Source organism: Ictalurus punctatus, unplaced genomic scaffold (assembly GCF_001660625.3).
Source record: "Ictalurus punctatus breed USDA103 unplaced genomic scaffold, Coco_2.0 Super-Scaffold_100056, whole genome shotgun sequence".
NCBI classification, from domain to species: domain Eukaryota; kingdom Metazoa; phylum Chordata; class Actinopteri; order Siluriformes; family Ictaluridae; genus Ictalurus; species Ictalurus punctatus.
Window position 1 is genome coordinate 331,395 of NW_026521088.1, and position 20,323 is coordinate 351,717.

Genomic DNA, 20,323 nt, shown 5'->3' on the forward strand with positions numbered 1-20,323 from the left:
GCTTCTGGAGCTACTTTATGGTAGTTGGCACAAAAGGAAGGAATCACCTACCTGAAAGTAAATGGGTCAACAGAATGTGCCATAGGCTTCTCTGCAGGCCTCCCACAACTCTTTCTGCTTCCCACTTGAATTCTTAGTGCTTCTTTGCTGTTTGTAAACACAGCATTATCCAACAGGGCACGTTTGACCCGTGAACAGGGGCGAAAATGTTAGAAAATGCCGTCTCTCCGTGTCTGTCTTTTGTTAGCGACAAGCTAGCATGCAAACTGTGATGAGAGGTGTACATTTTCCACAATCAGCCATCTATATAGTCAATGTTTTATATTTGATAAGCAAATATGTCTATATGCTGATTGGTCTTAAGCAGCGTTGTCCAATCTTCAGCTTTTCGTTCCAATCTAGCAGGAGGCACACCCGATTCCAATTGTTGGATCCGCTGATCTTGACTTTCAATAGACTAAAGTGTGGCTTCTACTTGGTTAGAATGACAACCTGCAAAGACACTCGCCCAATCTGGAGAAGACTGGACAACCCTTATCTAATGCAAATAAAGACCGAGGTCAGTGCCACTTTGTGAGTTCTGAATCCGTCATGCCGACTCGACGTCACTCGATGAACAGGGAAGGAACTGGTAGATCTGGTAGATGAGAAGACTTCCCACTGTTGACGAATGGCGATTTCAAGTTGAGGGTGCGTTTGCTTTGTGTTTTCCCGCTTGGAGGTGGGGAATTACAAGTCGCAACCTCTTGTCAAGCGCATCATTACTCTTGTCTTCTTGATGAAGGAAAGAGCCAGGCTTCCACATTCAGTGGAAAAGCAGAGACTGCCCGTGATTTTGCAAGCAGCTGTTATCTGCCTTGCTACAAAAGCTCAATGGAAGGGAAACCGCTCCCAACCTTTTTCGGGCGTAGACCTCTTGCTGATAGGTGAACTTGGCGACCAGTACTTTATGGAAAATTTTCCAGTCACGCACAGAGTCTTATTGAGCAACGAAAGAGCCAGGCTTCCATTTTCTGTGGAAAACCAGAGGCTCCCTTTCATTTTGTAAGCAAATGTTAACTATTTTGCTACGAAAGCACAAAAGAAGGAAATCTGCTCTGTCCAAGGTGTCGCTTTCCAGCTGTTCCTGGAGGACCTGATCCTACAGTGATGAGTGTTAGGCAAACGTGATAACCACCACACTACAGAAACCATGACAGAGCTGCGCTTCGGCTCTTGCCTATGGTCTGCTGATGAGAAGAGCACATACTTAAACTTTTGTTCAGCAGAGTTGAATTGCCTAGCATGGCATTGGTGGTATAGAGGTGAGCATAGCTGCCTTCCAAGTAGTTGACCTGCGTTTGATTCCTGGCCAATGCACGGATTCTAACTTGGAGCTTCTGGAGCTACTTTATGGTAGTTGGCACAAAAGGAAGGAATCACCTACCTGAAAGTAAATGGGTCAACAGAATGTGCCATAGGCTTCTCTGCAGGCCTCCCACAACTCTTTCTGCTTCCCACTTGAATTCTTAGTGCTTCTTTGCTGTTTGTAAACACAGCATTATCCAACAGGGCACGTTTGACCCGTGAACAGGGGCGAAAATGTTAGAAAATGCCGTCTCTCCGTGTCTGTCTTTTGTTAGCGACAAGCTAGCATGCAAACTGTGATGAGAGGTGTACATTTTCCACAATCAGCCATCTATATAGTCAATGTTTTATATTTAATAAGCAAATATGTCTATATGCTGATTGGTCTTAAGCAGCGTTGTCCAATCTTCAGCTTTTCGTTCCAATCTAGCAGGAGCCACACCTGATTCCAATTGTTGGATCCGCTGATCTTGGCTTTCAATAGACTAAAGTGTGGCTTCTGCTTGGTTAGAATGACAACCTGCAACCACACTGGCCCATTCTGGAGAAGACTGGACAACCCTGATCTAAAGCAAATAAAGACCGAGGTAAGTGCCACTTTGTGAGTTCTGAATCCGTCATGCCGACTCGACGTCACTCGATGAACAGGGAAGGAACTGGTAGATGAGAAGACTTCCCACTGTTGACGAATGGCGATTTCAAGTTGAGGGTGCGTTTGCTTTGCGTTTTCCCGCTTGGAGGTGGGGAATTACAAGTCGCAACCTCTTCTCAAGCGCATCATTACTCTTGTCTTCTTGATGAAGAAAAGAGCCAGGCTTCCACATTCAGTGGAAAAGCAGAGACTGCCCGTGATTTTGCAAGCAGCTGTTATCTGCCTTGCTACAAAAGCTCAATGGATGGAAACCGCTCCCAGCCTTTTTCGGGCGTAGACCTCTTGCTGATAGGTGAACTTGGCGACCAGTACTTTATGGAAAATTTTCCAGTCACGCACAGAGTCTTATTGAGCAACGAAAGAGCCAGGCTTCCATTTTCTGTGGAAAATCAGAGGCTCCCTTTCATTTTGTAAGCAAATGTTAACTGTTTTGCTACGAAAGCACAAAAGAAGGAAATCTGCTCTGTCCAAGGTGTCGCTTTCCGGCTGTTCCTGGAGGACCTGATCCTACAGTGATGAGTGTTAGGCAAACGTGATAACCACCACACTACAGAAACCATGACAGAGCTGCGCTTCGGCTCTTGCCTATGGTCTGCTGATGAGAAGAGCACATACTTAAACTTTTGTTCAGCAGAGTTGAATTGCCTAGCATGGCATTGGTGGTATAGAGGTGAGCATAGCTGCCTTCCAAGTAGTTGACCTGCCTTTGATTCCTGGCCAATGCACGGATTGTAACTCGGAGCTTCTGGAGCTACTTTATGGTAGTTGGCACAAAAGGAAGGAATCACCTACCTGAAAGTAAATGGGTCAACAGAATGTGCCATAGGCTTCTCTGCAGGCCTCCCACAACTCTTTCTGCTTCCCACTTGAATTCTTAGTGCTTCTTTGCTGTTTGTAAACACAGCATTATCCAACAGGGCACGTTTGACCCGTGAACAGGGGCGAAAATGTTAGAAAATGCCGTCTCTCCGTGTCTGTCTTTTGTTAGCGACAAGCTAGCATGCAAACTGTGATGAGAGGTGTACATTTTCCACAATCAGCCATCTATATAGTCAATGTTTTATATTTGATAAGCAAATATGTCTATATGCTGATTGGTCTTAAGCAGCGTTGTCCAATCTTCAGCTTTTCGTTCCAATCTAGCAGGAGGCACACCTGATTCCAATTGTTGGATCCGCTGATCTTGGCTTTCAATAGACTAAAGTGTAGCTTCTGCTTGGTTAGAATGACAACCTGCAACCACACTGGCCCATTCTGGAGAAGACTGGACAACCCTGATCTAAAGCAAATAAAGACCGAGGTAAGTGCCACTTTGTGAGTTCTGAATCCGTCATGCCGACTCGACGTCACTCGATGAACAGGGAAGGAACTGGTAGATGAGAAGACTTCCCACTGTTGACGAATGGCGATTTCAAGTTGAGGGTGCGTTTGCTTTGCGTTTTCCTGCTTGGAGGTGGGGAATTACAAGTCGCAACCTCTTCTCAAGCGCATAATTACTCTTGTCTTCTTGATGAAGGAAAGAGCCAGGCTTCCACATTCAGTGGAAAAGCAGAGACTGCCCGTGATTTTGCAAGCAGCTGTTATCTGCCTTGCTACAAAAGCTCAATGGAAGGGAAACCGCTCCCAGCCTTTTTCGGGCGTAGACCTCTTGCTGATAGGTGAACTTGGCGACCAGTACTTTATGGAAAATTTTCCAGTCACGCACAGAGTCTTATTGAGCAACGAAAGAGCCAGGCTTCCATTTTCTGTGGAAAACCAGAGGCTCCCTTTCATTTTGTAAGCAAATGTTAACTGTTTTGCTACGAAAGCACAAAAGAAGGAAATCTGCTCTGTCCAAGGTGTCGCATTCCAGCTGTTCCTGGAGGACCTGATCCTACAGTGATGAGTGTTAGGCAAACGTGATAACCACCACACTACAGAAACCATGACAGAGCTGCGCTTTGGCTCTTGCCTATGGTCTGCTGATGAGAAGAGCACATACTTAAACTTTTGTTCAGCAGAGTTGAATTGCCTAGCATGGCATTGGTGGTATAGAGGTGAGCATAGCTGCCTTCCAAGTAGTTGACCTGCCTTTGATTCCTGGCCAATGCACGGATTGTAACTCGGAGCTTCTGGAGCTACTTTATGGTAGTTGGCACAAAAGGAAGGAATCACCTACCTGAAAGTAAATGGGTCAACAGAATGTGCCATAGGCTTCTCTGCAGGCCTCCCACAACTCTTTCTGCTTCCCACTTGAATTCTTAGTGCTTCTTTGCTGTTTGTAAACACAGCATTATCCAACAGGGCACGTTTGACCCGTGAACAGGGGCGAAAATGTTAGAAAATGCCGTCTCTCCGTGTCTGTCTTTTGTTAGCGACAAGCTAGCATGCAAACTGTGATGAGAGGTGTACATTTTCCACAATCAGCCATCTATATAGTCAATGTTTTATATTTGATAAGCAAATATGTCTATATGCTGATTGGTCTTAAGCAGCGTTGTCCAATCTTCAGCTTTTCGTTCCAATCTAGCAGGAGGCACACCTGATTCCAATTGTTGGATCCGCTGATCTTGGCTTTCAATAGACTAAAGTGTGGCTTCTGCTTGGTTAGAATGACAACCTGCAACCACACTGGCCCATTCTGGAGAAGACTGGACAACCCTGATCTAAAGCAAATAAAGACCGAGGTAAGTGCCACTTTGTGAGTTCTGAATCCGTCATGCCGACTCGACGTCACTCGATGAACAGGGAAGGAACTGGTAGATGAGAAGACTTCCCACTGTTGACGAATGGCGATTTCAAGTTGAGGGTGCGTTTGCTTTGCGTTTTCCTGCTTGGAGGTGGGGAATTACAAGTCGCAACCTCTTCTCAAGCGCATCATTACTCTTGTCTTCTTGATGAAGGAAAGAGCCAGGCTTCCACATTCAGTGGAAAAGCAGAGACTGCCCGTGATTTTGCAAGCAGCTGTTATCTGCCTTGCTACAAAAGCTCAATGGAAGGGAAACCGCTCCCAGCCTTTTTCGGGCGTAGACCTCTTGCTGATAGGTGAACTTGGCGACCAGTACTTTATGGAAAATTTTCCAGTCACGCACAGAGTCTTATTGAGCAACGAAAGAGCCAGGCTTCCATTTTCTGTGGAAAACCAGAGGCTCCCTTTCATTTTGTAAGCAAATGTTAACTGTTTTGCTACGAAAGCACAAAAGAAGGAAATCTGCTCTGTCCAAGGTGTCGCTTTCCAGCTGTTCCTGGAGGACCTGATCCTACAGTGATGAGTGTTAGGCAAACGTGATAACCACCACACTACAGAAACCATGACAGAGCTGCGCTTCGGCTCTTGCCTATGGTCTGCTGATGAGAAGAGCACATACTTAAACTTTTGTTCAGCAGAGTTGAATTGCCTAGCATGGCATTGGTGGTATAGAGGTGAGCATAGCTGCCTTCCAAGTAGTTGACCTGCGTTTGATTCCTGGCCAATGCACGGATTCTAACTTGGAGCTTCTGGAGCTACTTTATGGTAGTTGGCACAAAAGGAAGGAATCACCTACCTGAAAGTAAATGGGTCAACAGAATGTGCCATAGGCTTCTCTGCAGGCCTCCCACAACTCTTTCTGCTTCCCACTTGAATTCTTAGTGCTTCTTTGCTGTTTGTAAACACAGCATTATCCAACAGGGCACGTTTGACCCGTGAACAGGGGCGAAAATGTTAGAAAATGCCGTCTCTCCGTGTCTGTCTTTTGTTAGCGACAAGCTAGCATGCAAACTGTGATGAGAGGTGTACATTTTCCACAATCAGCCATCTATATAGTCAATGTTTTATATTTAATAAGCAAATATGTCTATATGCTGATTGGTCTTAAGCAGCGTTGTCCAATCTTCAGCTTTTCGTTCCAATCTAGCAGGAGCCACACCTGATTCCAATTGTTGGATCCGCTGATCTTGGCTTTCAATAGACTAAAGTGTGGCTTCTGCTTGGTTAGAATGACAAACTGCAACCACACTGGCCCATTCTGGAGAAGACTGGACAACCCTTATCTAAAGCAAATAAAGACCGAGGTCAGTGCCACTTTGTGAGTTCTGAATCCGTCATGCCGACTCGACGTCACTCGGTGAACAGGGAAGGAACTGGTAGATGAGAAGACTTCCCACCGTTGACGAATGGCGATTTCAAGTTGAGGGTGCGTTTGCTTTGCGTTTTCCCGCTTGGAGGTGGGGAATTACAAGTCGCAACCTCTTCTCAAGCGCATCATTACTCTTGTCTTCTTGATGAAGGAAAGAGCCAGGCTTCCACATTCAGTGGAAAAGCAGAGACTGCCCGTGATTTTGCAAGCAGCTGTTATCTGCCTTGCTACAAAAGCTCAATGGAAGGGAAACCGCTCCCAGCCTTTTTCGGGCGTAGACCTCTTGCTGATAGGTGAACTTGGCGACCAGTACTTTATGGAAAATTTTCCAGTCACGCACAGAGTCTTATTGAGCAACGAAAGAGCCAGGCTTCCACTTTCTGTGGAAAACCAGAGACTCCCTTTCATTTTGTAAGCAAATGTTAACTGCTTTGCTACAAAAGCACAAAAGAAGGAAATCTGCTCTGTCCAAGGTGTCGCTCTCCGGCTGTTCCTGGAGGAGCTGATCCTACAGTGATGACAACCGGTCAGTTATTAAAGCAAAGTTCAAAATTGCTAGCTTGTTTCTGCCCGGTCTCAAAACAGGGACCTTTTGCATGTTAGGCAAACGTGATAACCACTACACTACAGAAACCATGACAAAGGTGTGAGTCGGCTCTTGCCTACAGTCTGCTGATGAGAAGAGCACATACTTAAACTTTTGGTCAGCAGGGTTGAACTGCCTAGTGTGGCATTGGTGGTATAGAGTTGAGCAAAGCTGCCTTCCAATCAGTTGACCCGGGTTCGATTCCTGGCCAATGCATGGATTCTAACTCGGAGCCTCTGGAGCTGCTTTATGGTAGTTGGCACAAAAAGAAAGAATCACCTACCTAAAAATTAATGGGTCCAGAGAATGTGCCATAGGCTTCTCTGCAGGCCTCCCACAACTCTTTCTGCTTCCCACTTGAATTCTTAGTGCTTCTTTTTTGTTTGTAAGCACAGCATTATCCAACAGGGCACGTTTGACCCGTGAACAGGGGCGAAAATGTTAGAAAATGCCGTCTCTCCGTGTCTGTCTTTTGTTAGCGACAAGCTAGCATGCAAACTGTGATGAGAGGTGTACATTTTTCACAATCAGCCATCTATATAGTCAATGTTTTATATTTAATATGCAAATATGTCTATATGCTGATTGGTCTTAAGCAGCGTTGTCCAATCTTCAGCTTTTCGTTCCAATCTAGCAGGAGCCACACCTGATTCCAATTGTTGGATCCGCTGATCTTGGCTTTCAATAGACTAAAGTGTGGCTTCTGCTTAGTTAGAATGACAACCTGCAACCACACTGGCCCATTCTGGAGAAGACTGGACAACCCTGATCTAAAGCAAATAAAGACCGAGGTAAGTGCCACTTTGTGAGTTCTGAATCCGTCATGCCGACTCGACGTCACTCGGTGAACAGGGAAGGAACTGGTAGATGAGAAGACTTCCCACTGTTGACGAATGGCGATTTCAAGTTGAGGGTGCGTTTGCTTTGCGTTTTCCCGCTTGGAGGTGGGGAATTACAAGTCGCAACCTCTTCTCAAGCGCATCATTACTCTTGTCTTCTTGATGAAGGAAAGAGCCAGGCTTCCACATTCAGTGGAAAAGCAGAGACTGCCCGTGATTTTGCAAGCAGCTGTTATCTGCCTTGCTACAAAAGCTCAATGGAAGGGAAACCGCTCCCAGCCTTTTTCGGGCGTAGACCTCTTGCTGATAGGTGAACTTGGCGACCAGTACTTTATGGAAAATTTTCCAGTCACGCACAGAGTCTTATTGAGCAACGAAAGAGCCAGGCTTCCATTTTCTGTGCAAAACCAGAGACTCCCTTTCATTTTGTAAGCAAATGTTAACTGCTTTGCTACGAAAGCACAAAAGAAGGAAATCTGCTCTGTCCAAGGTGTCGCTTTGCGGCTGTTCCTGGAGGACCTGATCCTACAGTGATGAGTGTTAGGCAAACGTGATAACCACCACACTACAGAAACCATGACAGAGCTGCGCTTCGGCTCTTGCCTATGGTCTGCTGATGAGAAGAGCACATACTTAAACTTTTGTTCAGCAGAGTTGAATTGCCTAGCATGGCATTGGTGGTATAGAGGTGAGCATAGCTGCCTTCCAAGTAGTTGACCTGCCTTTGATTCCTGGCCAATGCACGGATTGTAACTGGGAGCTTCTGGAGCTACTTTATGATAGTTGGCACAAAAGGAAGGAATCACCTACCTGAAAGTAAATGGGTCAACAGAATGTGCCATAGGCTTCTCTGCAGGCCTCCCACAACTCTTTCTGCTTCCCACTTGAATTCTTAGTGCTTCTTTGCTGTTTGTAAACACAGCATTATCCAACAGGGCACGTTTGACCCGTGAACAGGGGCGAAAATGTTAGAAAATGCCGTCTCTCCGTGTCTGTCTTTTGTTAGCAACAAGCTAGCATGCAAACTGTGATGAGAGGTGTACATTTTCCGCAATCAGCCATCTATATAGTCAATGTTTTATATTTAATAAGCAAAAATGTCTATATGCTGATTGGTCTTAAGCAGCGTTGTCCAATCTTCAGCTTTTCGTTCCAATCTAGCAGGAGCCACACCCGATTCCAATTGTTGGATCCGCTGATCTTGACTTTCAATAGACTAAAGTGTGGCTTCTACTTGGTTAGAATGACAACCTGCAAAGACACTGGCCCAATCTGGAGAAGACTGGACAACCCTTATCTAATGCAAATAAAGACCGAGGTCAGTGCCACTTTGTGAGTTCTGAATCCGTCATGCCGACTCGACGTCACTCGATGAACAGGGAAGGAACTGGTAGATCTGGTAGATGAGAAGACTTCCCACTGTTGACGAATGGCGATTTCAAGTTGAGGGTGCGTTTGCTTTGCGTTTTCCCGCTTGGAGGTGGGGAATTACAAGTCGCAACCTCTTGTCAAGCGCATCATTACTCTTGTCTTCTTGATGAAGGAAAGAGCCAGGCTTCCACATTCAGTGGAAAAGCAGAGACTGCCCGTGATTTTGCAAGCAGCTGTTATCTGCCTTGCTACAAAAGCTCAATGGAAGGGAAACCGCTCCCAACCTTTTTCGGGCGTAGACCTCTTGCTGATAGGTGAACTTGGCGACCAGTACTTTATGGAAAATTTTCCAGTCACGCACAGAGTCTTATTGAGCAACGAAAGAGCCAGGCTTCCACTTTCTGTGGAAAACCAGAGACTCCCTTTCATTTTGTAAGCAAATGTTAACTGCTTTGCTACAAAAGCACAAAAGAAGGAAATCTGCTCTGTCCAAGGTGTCGCTTTCCGGCTGTTCCTGGAGGAGCTGATCATACAGTGATGAGTGTTAGGCAAACGTGATAACCACCACACTACAGAAACCATGACAGAGCTGCGCTTCGGCTCTTGCCTATGGTCTGCTGATGAGAAGAGCACATACTTAAACTTTTGTTCAGCAGAGTTGAATTGCCTAGCATGGCATTGGTGGTATAGAGGTGAGCATAGCTGCCTTCCAAGTAGTTGACCTGCCTTTGATTCCTGGCCAATGCACGGATTGTAACTCGGAGCTACTTTATGGTAGTTGGCACAAAAGGAAGGAATCACCTACCTGAAAGTAAATGGGTCAACAGAATGTGCCATAGGCTTCTCTGCAGGCCTCCCACAACTCTTTCTGCTTCCCACTTGAATTCTTAGTGCTTCTTTGCTGTTTGTAAACACAGCATTATCCAACAGGGCACGTTTGACCCGTGAACAGGGGCGAAAATGTTAGAAAATGCCGTCTCTCCGTGTCTGTCTTTTGTTAGCGACAAGCTAGCATGCAAACTGTGATGAGAGGTGTACATTTTCCGCAATCAGCCATCTATATAGTCAATGTTTTATATTTAATAAGCAAAAATGTCTATATGCTGATTGGTCTTAAGCAGCGTTGTCCAATCTTCTGCTTTTCGTTCCAATCTAGCAGGAGCCACACCCGATTCCAATTGTTGGATCCGCTGATCTTGACTTTCAATAGACTAAAGTGTGGCTTCTACTTGGTTAGAATGACAACCTGCAAAGACACTGGCCCAATCTGGAGAAGACTGGACAACCCTTATCTAATGCAAATAAAGACCGAGGTCAGTGCCACTTTGTGAGTTCTGAATCCGTCATGCCGACTCGACGTCACTCGATGAACAGGGAAGGAACTGGTAGATCTGGTAGATGAGAAGACTTCCCACTGTTGACGAATGGCGATTTCAAGTTGAGGGTGCGTTTGCTTTGCGTTTTCCCGCTTGGAGGTGGGGAATTACAAGTCGCAACCTCTTCTCAAGCGCATCATTACTCTTGTCTTCTTGATGAAGGAAAGAGCCAGGCTTCCACATTCAGTGGAAAAGCAGAGACTGCCCGTGATTTTGCAAGCAGCTGTTATCTGCCTTGCTACAAAAGCTCAATGGAAGGGAAACCGCTCCCAACCTTTTTCGGGCGTAGACCTCTTGCTGATAGGTGAACTTGGCGACCAGTACTTTATGGAAAATTTTCCAGTCACGCACAGAGTCTTATTGAGCAACGAAAGAGCCAGGCTTCCACTTTCTGTGGAAAACCAGAGACTCCCTTTCATTTTGTAAGCAAATGTTAACTGCTTTGCTACAAAAGCACAAAAGAAGGAAATCTGCTCTGTCCAAGGTGTCGCTTTCCGGCTGTTCCTGGAGGAGCTGATCATACAGTGATGAGTGTTAGGCAAACGTGATAACCACCACACTACAGAAACCATGACAGAGCTGCGCTTCGGCTCTTGCCTATGGTCTGCTGATGAGAAGAGCACATACTTAAACTTTTGTTCAGCAGAGTTGAATTGCCTAGCATGGCATTGGTGGTATAGAGGTGAGCATAGCTGCCTTCCAAGTAGTTGACCTGCCTTTGATTCCTGGCCAATGCACGGATTGTAACTCGGAGCTACTTTATGGTAGTTGGCACAAAAGGAAGGAATCACCTACCTGAAAGTAAATGGGTCAACAGAATGTGCCATAGGCTTCTCTGCAGGCCTCCCACAACTCTTTCTGCTTCCCACTTGAATTCTTAGTGCTTCTTTGCTGTTTGTAAACACAGCATTATCCAACAGGGCACGTTTGACCCGTGAACAGGGGCGAAAATGTTAGAAAATGCCGTCTCTCCGTGTCTGTCTTTTGTTAGCGACAAGCTAGCATGCAAACTGTGATGAGAGGTGTACATTTTCCACAATCAGCCATCTATATAGTCAATGTTTTATATTTAATAAGCAAAAATGTCTATATGCTGATTGGTCTTAAGCAGCGTTGTCCAATCTTCAGCTTTTCGTTCCAATCTAGCAGGAGCCACACCCGATTCCAATTGTTGGATCCGCTGATCTTGACTTTCAATAGACTAAAGTGTGGCTTCTACTTGGTTAGAATGACAACCTGCAAAGACACTGGCCCAATCTGGAGAAGACTGGACAACCCTTATCTAATGCAAATAAAGACCGAGGTCAGTGCCACTTTGTGAGTTCTGAATCCGTCATGCCGACTCGACGTCACTCGATGAACAGGGAAGGAACTGGTAGATCTGGTAGATGAGAAGACTTCCCACTGTTGACGAATGGCGATTTCAAGTTGAGGGTGCGTTTGCTTTGCGTTTTCCTGCTTGGAGGTGGGGAATTACAAGTCGCAACCTCTTCTCAAGCGCATCATTACTCTTGTCTTCTTGATGAAGGAAAGAGCCAGGCTTCCACATTCAGTGGAAAAGCAGAGACTGCCCGTGATTTTGCAAGCAGCTGTTATCTGCCTTGCTACAAAAGCTCAATGGAAGGGAAACCGCTCCCAGCCTTTTTCGGGCGTAGACCTCTTGCTGATAGGTGAACTTGGCGACCAGTACTTTATGGAAAATTTTCCAGTCACGCACAGAGTCTTATTGAGCAACGAAAGAGCCAGGCTTCCATTTTCTGTGGAAAACCAGAGGCTCCCTTTCATTTTGTAAGCAAATGTTAACTGTTTTGCTACGAAAGCACAAAAGAAGGAAATCTGCTCTGTCCAAGGTGTCGCTTTCCAGCTGTTCCTGGAGGACCTGATCCTACAGTGATGAGTGTTAGGCAAACGTGATAACCACCACACTACAGAAACCATGACAGAGCTGCGCTTCGGCTCTTGCCTATGGTCTGCTGATGAGAAGAGCACATACTTAAACTTTTGTTCAGCAGAGTTGAATTGCCTAGCATGGCATCGGTGCTATAGAGGTGAGCATAGCTGCCTTCCAAGTAGTTGACCTGCGTTTGATTCCTGGCCAATGCACGGATTCTAACTCGGAGCTTCTGGAGCTATTTTATGGTAGTTGGCACAAAAGGAAGGAATCACCTACCTGAAAGTAAATGGGTCAACAGAATGTGCCATAGGCTTCTCTGCAGGCCTCCCACAACTCTTTCTGCTTCCCACTTGAATTCTTAGTGCTTCTTTGCTGTTTGTAAACACAGCATTATCCAACAGGGCACGTTTGACCCGTGAACAGGGGCGAAAATGTTAGAAAATGCCGTCTCTCCGTGTCTGTCTTTTGTTAGCGACAAGCTAGCATGCAAACTGTGATGAGAGGTGTACATTTTCCACAATCAGCCATCTATATAGTCAATGTTTTATATTTAATAAGCAAATATGTCTATATGCTGATTGGTCTTAAGCAGCGTTGTCCAATCTTCAGCTTTTCGTTCCAATCTAGCAGGAGCCACACCTGATTCCAATTGTTGGATCCGCTGATCTTGGCTTTCAATAGACTAAAGTGTGGCTTCTGCTTGGTTAGAATGACAAACTGCAACCACACTGGCCCATTCTGGAGAAGACTGGACAACCCTTATCTAAAGCAAATAAAGACCGAGGTCAGTGCCACTTTGTGAGTTCTTAATCCGTCATGCCGACTCGACGTCACTCGGTGAACAGGGAAGGAACTGGTAGATGAGAAGACTTCCCACCGTTGACGAATGGCGATTTCAAGTTGAGGGTGCGTTTGCTTTGCGTTTTCCCGCTTGGAGGTGGGGAATTACAAGTCGCAACCTCTTCTCAAGCGCATCATTACTCTTGTCTTCTTGATGAAGGAAAGAGCCAGGCTTCCACATTCAGTGGAAAAGCAGAGACTGCCCGTGATTTTGCAAGCAGCTGTTATCTGCCTTGCTACAAAAGCTCAATGGAAGGGAAACCGCTCCCAGCCTTTTTCGGGCGTAGACCTCTTGCTGATAGGTGAACTTGGCGACCAGTACTTTATGGAAAATTTTCCAGTCACGCACAGAGTCTTATTGAGCAACGAAAGAGCCAGGCTTCCACTTTCTGTGGAAAACCAGAGACTCCCTTTCATTTTGTAAGCAAATGTTAACTGCTTTGCTACAAAAGCACAAAAGAAGGAAATCTGCTCTGTCCAAGGTGTCGCTCTCCGGCTGTTCCTGGAGGAGCTGATCCTACAGTGATGACAACCGGTCAGTTATTAAAGCAAAGTTCAAAATTGCTAGCTTGTTTCTGCCCGGTCTCAAAACAGGGACCTTTTGCATGTTAGGCAAACGTGATAACCACTACACTACAGAAACCATGACAAAGGTGTGAGTCGGCTCTTGCCTACAGTCTGCTGATGAGAAGAGCACATACTTAAACTTTTGGTCAGCAGGGTTGAACTGCCTAGTGTGGCATTGGTGGTATAGAGTTGAGCAAAGCTGCCTTCCAATCAGTTGACCCGGGTTCGATTCCTGGCCAATGCATGGATTCTAACTCGGAGCCTCTGGAGCTGCTTTATGGTAGTTGGCACAAAAAGAAAGAATCACCTACCTAAAAATTAATGGGTCCAGAGAATGTGCCATAGGCTTCTCTGCAGGCCTCCCACAACTCTTTCTGCTTCCCACTTGAATTCTTAGTGCTTCTTTTTTGTTTGTAAGCACAGCATTATCCAACAGGGCACGTTTGACCCGTGAACAGGGGCGAAAATGTTAGAAAATGCCGTCTCTCCGTGTCTGTCTTTTGTTAGCGACAAGCTAGCATGCAAACTGTGATGAGAGGTGTACATTTTTCACAATCAGCCATCTATATAGTCAATGTTTTATATTTAATATGCAAATATGTCTATATGCTGATTGGTCTTAAGCAGCGTTGTCCAATCTTCAGCTTTTCGTTCCAATCTAGCAGGAGCCACACCTGATTCCAATTGTTGGATCCGCTGATCTTGGCTTTCAATAGACTAAAGTGTGGCTTCTGCTTAGTTAGAATGACAACCTGCAACCACACTGGCCCATTCTGGAGAAGACTGGACAACCCTGATCTAAAGCAAATAAAGACCGAGGTAAGTGCCACTTTGTGAGTTCTGAATCCGTCATGCCGACTCGACGTCACTCGGTGAACAGGGAAGGAACTGGTAGATGAGAAGACTTCCCACTGTTGACGAATGGCGATTTCAAGTTGAGGGTGCGTTTGCTTTGCGTTTTCCCGCTTGGAGGTGGGGAATTACAAGTCGCAACCTCTTCTCAAGCGCATCATTACTCTTGTCTTCTTGATGAAGGAAAGAGCCAGGCTTCCACATTCAGTGGAAAAGCAGAGACTGCCCGTGATTTTGCAAGCAGCTGTTATCTGCCTTGCTACAAAAGCTCAATGGAAGGGAAACCGCTCCCAGCCTTTTTCGGGCGTAGACCTCTTGCTGATAGGTGAACTTGGCGACCAGTACTTTATGGAAAATTTTCCAGTCACGCACAGAGTCTTATTGAGCAACGAAAGAGCCAGGCTTCCATTTTCTGTGCAAAACCAGAGACTCCCTTTCATTTTGTAAGCAAATGTTAACTGCTTTGCTACGAAAGCACAAAAGAAGGAAATCTGCTCTGTCCAAGGTGTCGCTTTGCGGCTGTTCCTGGAGGACCTGATCCTACAGTGATGAGTGTTAGGCAAACGTGATAACCACCACACTACAGAAACCATGACAGAGCTGCGCTTCGGCTCTTGCCTATGGTCTGCTGATGAGAAGAGCACATACTTAAACTTTTGTTCAGCAGAGTTGAATTGCCTAGCATGGCATTGGTGGTATAGAGGTGAGCATAGCTGCCTTCCAAGTAGTTGACCTGCCTTTGATTCCTGGCCAATGCACGGATTGTAACTGGGAGCTTCTGGAGCTACTTTATGATAGTTGGCACAAAAGGAAGGAATCACCTACCTGAAAGTAAATGGGTCAACAGAATGTGCCATAGGCTTCTCTGCAGGCCTCCCACAACTCTTTCTGCTTCCCACTTGAATTCTTAGTGCTTCTTTGCTGTTTGTAAACACAGCATTATCCAACAGGGCACGTTTGACCCGTGAACAGGGGCGAAAATGTTAGAAAATGCCGTCTCTCCGTGTCTGTCTTTTGTTAGCAACAAGCTAGCATGCAAACTGTGATGAGAGGTGTACATTTTCCGCAATCAGCCATCTATATAGTCAATGTTTTATATTTAATAAGCAAAAATGTCTATATGCTGATTGGTCTTAAGCAGCGTTGTCCAATCTTCAGCTTTTCGTTCCAATCTAGCAGGAGCCACACCCGATTCCAATTGTTGGATCCGCTGATCTTGACTTTCAATAGACTAAAGTGTGGCTTCTACTTGGTTAGAATGACAACCTGCAAAGACACTGGCCCAATCTGGAGAAAACTGGACAACCCTTATCTAATGCAAATAAAGACCGAGGTCAGTGCCACTTTGTGAGTTCTGAATCCGTCATGCCGACTCGACGTCACTCGATGAACAGGGAAGGAACTGGTAGATCTGGTAGATGAGAAGACTTCCCACTGTTGACGAATGGCGATTTCAAGTTGAGGGTGCGTTTGCTTTGCGTTTTCCCGCTTGGAGGTGGGGAATTACAAGTCGCAACCTCTTGTCAAGCGCATCATTACTCTTGTCTTCTTGATGAAGGAAAGAGCCAGGCTTCCACATTCAGTGGAAAAGCAGAGACTGCCCGTGATTTTGCAAGCAGCTGTTATCTGCCTTGCTACAAAAGCTCAATGGAAGGGAAACCGCTCCCAACCTTTTTCGGGCGTAGACCTCTTGCTGATAGGTGAACTTGGCGACCAGTACTTTATGGAAAATTTTCCAGTCACGCACAGAGTCTTATTGAGCAACGAAAGAGCCAGGCTTCCACTTTCTGTGGAAAACCAGAGACTCCCTTTCATTTTGTAAGCAAATGTTAACTGCTTTGCTACAAAAGCACAAAAGAAGGAAATCTGCTCTGTCCAAGGTGTCGCTTTCCGGCTGTTCCTGGAGGAGCTGATCATACAGTGATGAGTGTTAGGCAAACGTGATAACCACCACACTACAGAAACCATGACAGAGCTGCGCTTCGGCTCTTGCCTATGGTCTGCTGATGAGAAGAGCACATACTTAAACTTTTGTTCAGCAGAGTTGAATTGCCTAGCATGGCATTGGTGGTATAGAGGTGAGCATAGCTGCCTTCCAAGTAGTTGACCTGCCTTTGATTCCTGGCCAATGCACGGATTGTAACTGGGAGCTTCTGGAGCTACTTTATGATAGTTGGCACAAAAGGAAGGAATCACCTACCTGAAAGTAAATGGGTCAACAGAATGTGCCATAGGCTTCTCTGCAGGCCTCCCACAACTCTTTCTGCTTCCCACTTGAATTCTTAGTGCTTCTTTGCTGTTTGTAAACACAGCATTATCCAACAGGGCACGTTTGACCCGTGAACAGGGGCGAAAATGTTAGAAAATGCCGTCTCTCCGTGTCTGTCTTTTGTTAGCAACAAGCTAGCATGCAAACTGTGATGAGAGGTGTACATTTTCCGCAATCAGCCATCTATATAGTCAATGTTTTATATTTAATAAGCAAAAATGTCTATATGCTGATTGGTCTTAAGCAGCGTTGTCCAATCTTCAGCTTTTCGTTCCAATCTAGCAGGAGCCACACCCGATTCCAATTGTTGGATCCGCTGATCTTGACTTTCAATAGACTAAAGTGTGGCTTCTACTTGGTTAGAATGACAACCTGCAAAGACACTGGCCCAATCTGGAGAAGACTGGACAACCCTTATCTAATGCAAATAAAGACCGAGGTCAGTGCCACTTTGTGAGTTCTGAATCCGTCATGCCGACTCGACGTCACTCGATGAACAGGGAAGGAACTGGTAGATCTGGTAGATGAGAAGACTTCCCACTGTTGACGAATGGCGATTTCAAGTTGAGGGTGCGTTTGCTTTGCGTTTTCCCGCTTGGAGGTGGGGAATTACAAGTCGCAACCTCTTGTCAAGCGCATCATTACTCTTGTCTTCTTGATGAAGGAAAGAGCCAGGCTTCCACATTCAGTGGAAAAGCAGAGACTGCCCGTGATTTTGCAAGCAGCTGTTATCTGCCTTGCTACAAAAGCTCAATGGAAGGGAAACCGCTCCCAACCTTTTTCGGGCGTAGACCTCTTGCTGATAGGTGAACTTGGCGACCAGTACTTTATGGAAAATTTTCCAGTCACGCACAGAGTCTTATTGAGCAACGAAAGAGCCAGGCTTCCACTTTCTGTGGAAAACCAGAGACTCCCTTTCATTTTGTAAGCAAATGTTAACTGCTTTGCTACAAAAGCACAAAAGAAGGAAATCTGCTCTGTCCAAGGTGTCGCTTTCCGGCTGTTCCTGGAGGAGCTGATCATACAGTGATGAGTGTTAGGCAAACGTGATAACCACCACACTACAGAAACCATGACAGAGCTGCGCTTCGGCTCTTGCCTATGGTCTGCTGATGAGAAGAGCACATACTTAAACTTTTGTTCAGCAGAGTTGAATTGCCTAGCATGGCATTGGTGGTATAGAGGTGAGCATAGCTGCCTTCCAAGTAGTTGACCTGCCTTTGATTCCTGGCCAATGCACGGATTGTAACTGGGAGCTTCTGGAGCTACTTTATGATAGTTGGCACAAAAGGAAGGAATCACCTACCTGAAAGTAAATGGGTCAACAGAATGTGCCATAGGCTTCTCTGCAGGCCTCCCACAACTCTTTCTGCTTCCCACTTGAATTCTTAGTGCTTCTTTGCTGTTTGTAAACACAGCATTATCCAACAGGGCACGTTTGACCCGTGAACAGGGGCGAAAATGTTAGAAAATGCCGTCTCTCCGTGTCTGTCTTTTGTTAGCAACAAGCTAGCATGCAAACTGTGATGAGAGGTGTACATTTTCCGCAATCAGCCATCTATATAGTCAATGTTTTATATTTAATAAGCAAAAATGTCTATATGCTGATTGGTCTTAAGCAGCGTTGTCCAATCTTCAGCTTTTCGTTCCAATCTAGCAGGAGCCACACCCGATTCCAATTGTTGGATCCGCTGATCTTGACTTTCAATAGACTAAAGTGTGGCTTCTACTTGGTTAGAATGACAACCTGCAAAGACACTGGCCCAATCTGGAGAAGACTGGACAACCCTTATCTAATGCAAATAAAGACCGAGGTCAGTGCCACTTTGTGAGTTCTGAATCCGTCATGCCGACTCGACGTCACTCGATGAACAGGGAAGGAACTGGTAGATCTGGTAGATGAGAAGACTTCCCACTGTTGACGAATGGCGATTTCAAGTTGAGGGTGCGTTTGCTTTGCGTTTTCCCGCTTGGAGGTGGGGAATTACAAGTCGCAACCTCTTGTCAAGCGCATCATTACTCTTGTCTTCTTGATGAAGGAAAGAGCCAGGCTTCCACATTCAGTGGAAAAGCAGAGACTGCCCGTGATTTTGCAAGCAGCTGTTATCTGCCTTGCTACAAAAGCTCAATGGAAGGGAAACCGCTCCCAACCTTTTTCGGGCGTAGACCTCTTGCTGATAGGTGAACTTGGCGACCAGTACTTTATGGAAAATTTTCCAGTCACGCACAGAGTCTTATTGAGCAACGAAAGAGCCAGGCTTCCACTTTCTGTGGAAAACCAGAGACTCCCTTTCATTTTGTAAGCAAATGTTAACTGCTTTGCTACAAAAGCACAAAAGAAGGAAATCTGCTCTGTCCAAGGTGTCGCTTTCCGGCTGTTCCTGGAGGAGCTGATCATACAGTGATGAGTGTTAGGCAAACGTGATAACCACCACACTACAGAAACCATGACAGAGCTGCGCTTCGGCTCTTGCCTATGGTCTGCTGATGAGAAGAGCACATACTTAAACTTTTGTTCAGCAGAGTTGAATTGCCTAGCATGGCATTGGTGGTATAGAGGTGAGCATAGCTGCCTTCCAAGTAGTTGACCTGCCTTTGATTCCTGGCCAATGCACGGATTGTAACTGGGAGCTTCTGGAGCTACTTTATGATAGTTGGCACAAAAGGAAGGAATCACCTACCTGAAAGTAAATGGGTCAACAGAATGTGCCATAGGCTTCTCTGCAGGCCTCCCACAACTCTTTCTGCTTCCCACTTGAATTCTTAGTGCTTCTTTGCTGTTTGTAAACACAGCATTATCCAACAGGGCACGTTTGACCCGTGAACAGGGGCGAAAATGTTAGAAAATGCCGTCTCTCCGTGTCTGTCTTTTGTTAGCAACAAGCTAGCATGCAAACTGTGATGAGAGGTGTACATTTTCCGCAATCAGCCATCTATATAGTCAATGTTTTATATTTAATAAGCAAAAATGTCTATATGCTGATTGGTCTTAAGCAGCGTTGTCCAATCTTCAGCTTTTCGTTCCAATCTAGCAGGAGCCACACCCGATTCCAATTGTTGGATCCGCTGATCTTGACTTTCAATAGACTAAAGTGTGGCTTCTACTTGGTTAGAATGACAACCTGCAAAGACACTGGCCCAATCTGGAGAAGACTGGACAACCCTTATCTAATGCAAATAAAGACCGAGGTCAGTGCCACTTTGTGAGTTCTGAATCCGTCATGCCGACTCGACGTCACTCGATGAACAGGGAAGGAACTGGTAGATCTGGTAGATGAGAAGACTTCCCACTGTTGACGAATGGCGATTTCAAGTTGAGGGTGCGTTTGCTTTGCGTTTTCCCGCTTGGAGGTGGGGAATTACAAGTCGCAACCTCTTGTCAAGCGCATCATTACTCTTGTCTTCTTGATGAAGGAAAGAGCCAGGCTTCCACATTCAGTGGAAAAGCAGAGACTGCCCGTGATTTTGCAAGCAGCTGTTATCTGCCTTGCTACAAAAGCTCAATGGAAGGGAAACCGCTCCCAACCTTTTTCGGGCGTAGACCTCTTGCTGATAGGTGAACTTGGCGACCAGTACTTTATGGAAAATTTTCCAGTCACGCACAGAGTCTTATTGAGCAACGAAAGAGCCAGG

The 20,323-nt window shown here is 45.8% G+C and overlaps 2 non-coding genes across 2 annotated transcripts; both read right to left on the reverse strand.

The window, feature by feature from the left end:
* Positions 1–6,657: 6,657 nt before the first annotated feature.
* On the reverse strand, positions 6,658–6,730 carry trnav-aac (transfer RNA valine (anticodon AAC)). The gene has a single exon. It is a non-coding gene; the product is annotated as a tRNA-Val (tRNA).
* A 6,842-nt stretch (positions 6,731–13,572) lies between these two features.
* On the reverse strand, positions 13,573–13,645 carry trnav-aac (transfer RNA valine (anticodon AAC)). Its single transcript has one exon. It is a non-coding gene; the product is annotated as a tRNA-Val (tRNA).
* Between the last annotated feature and the right edge of the window lie 6,678 nt (positions 13,646–20,323).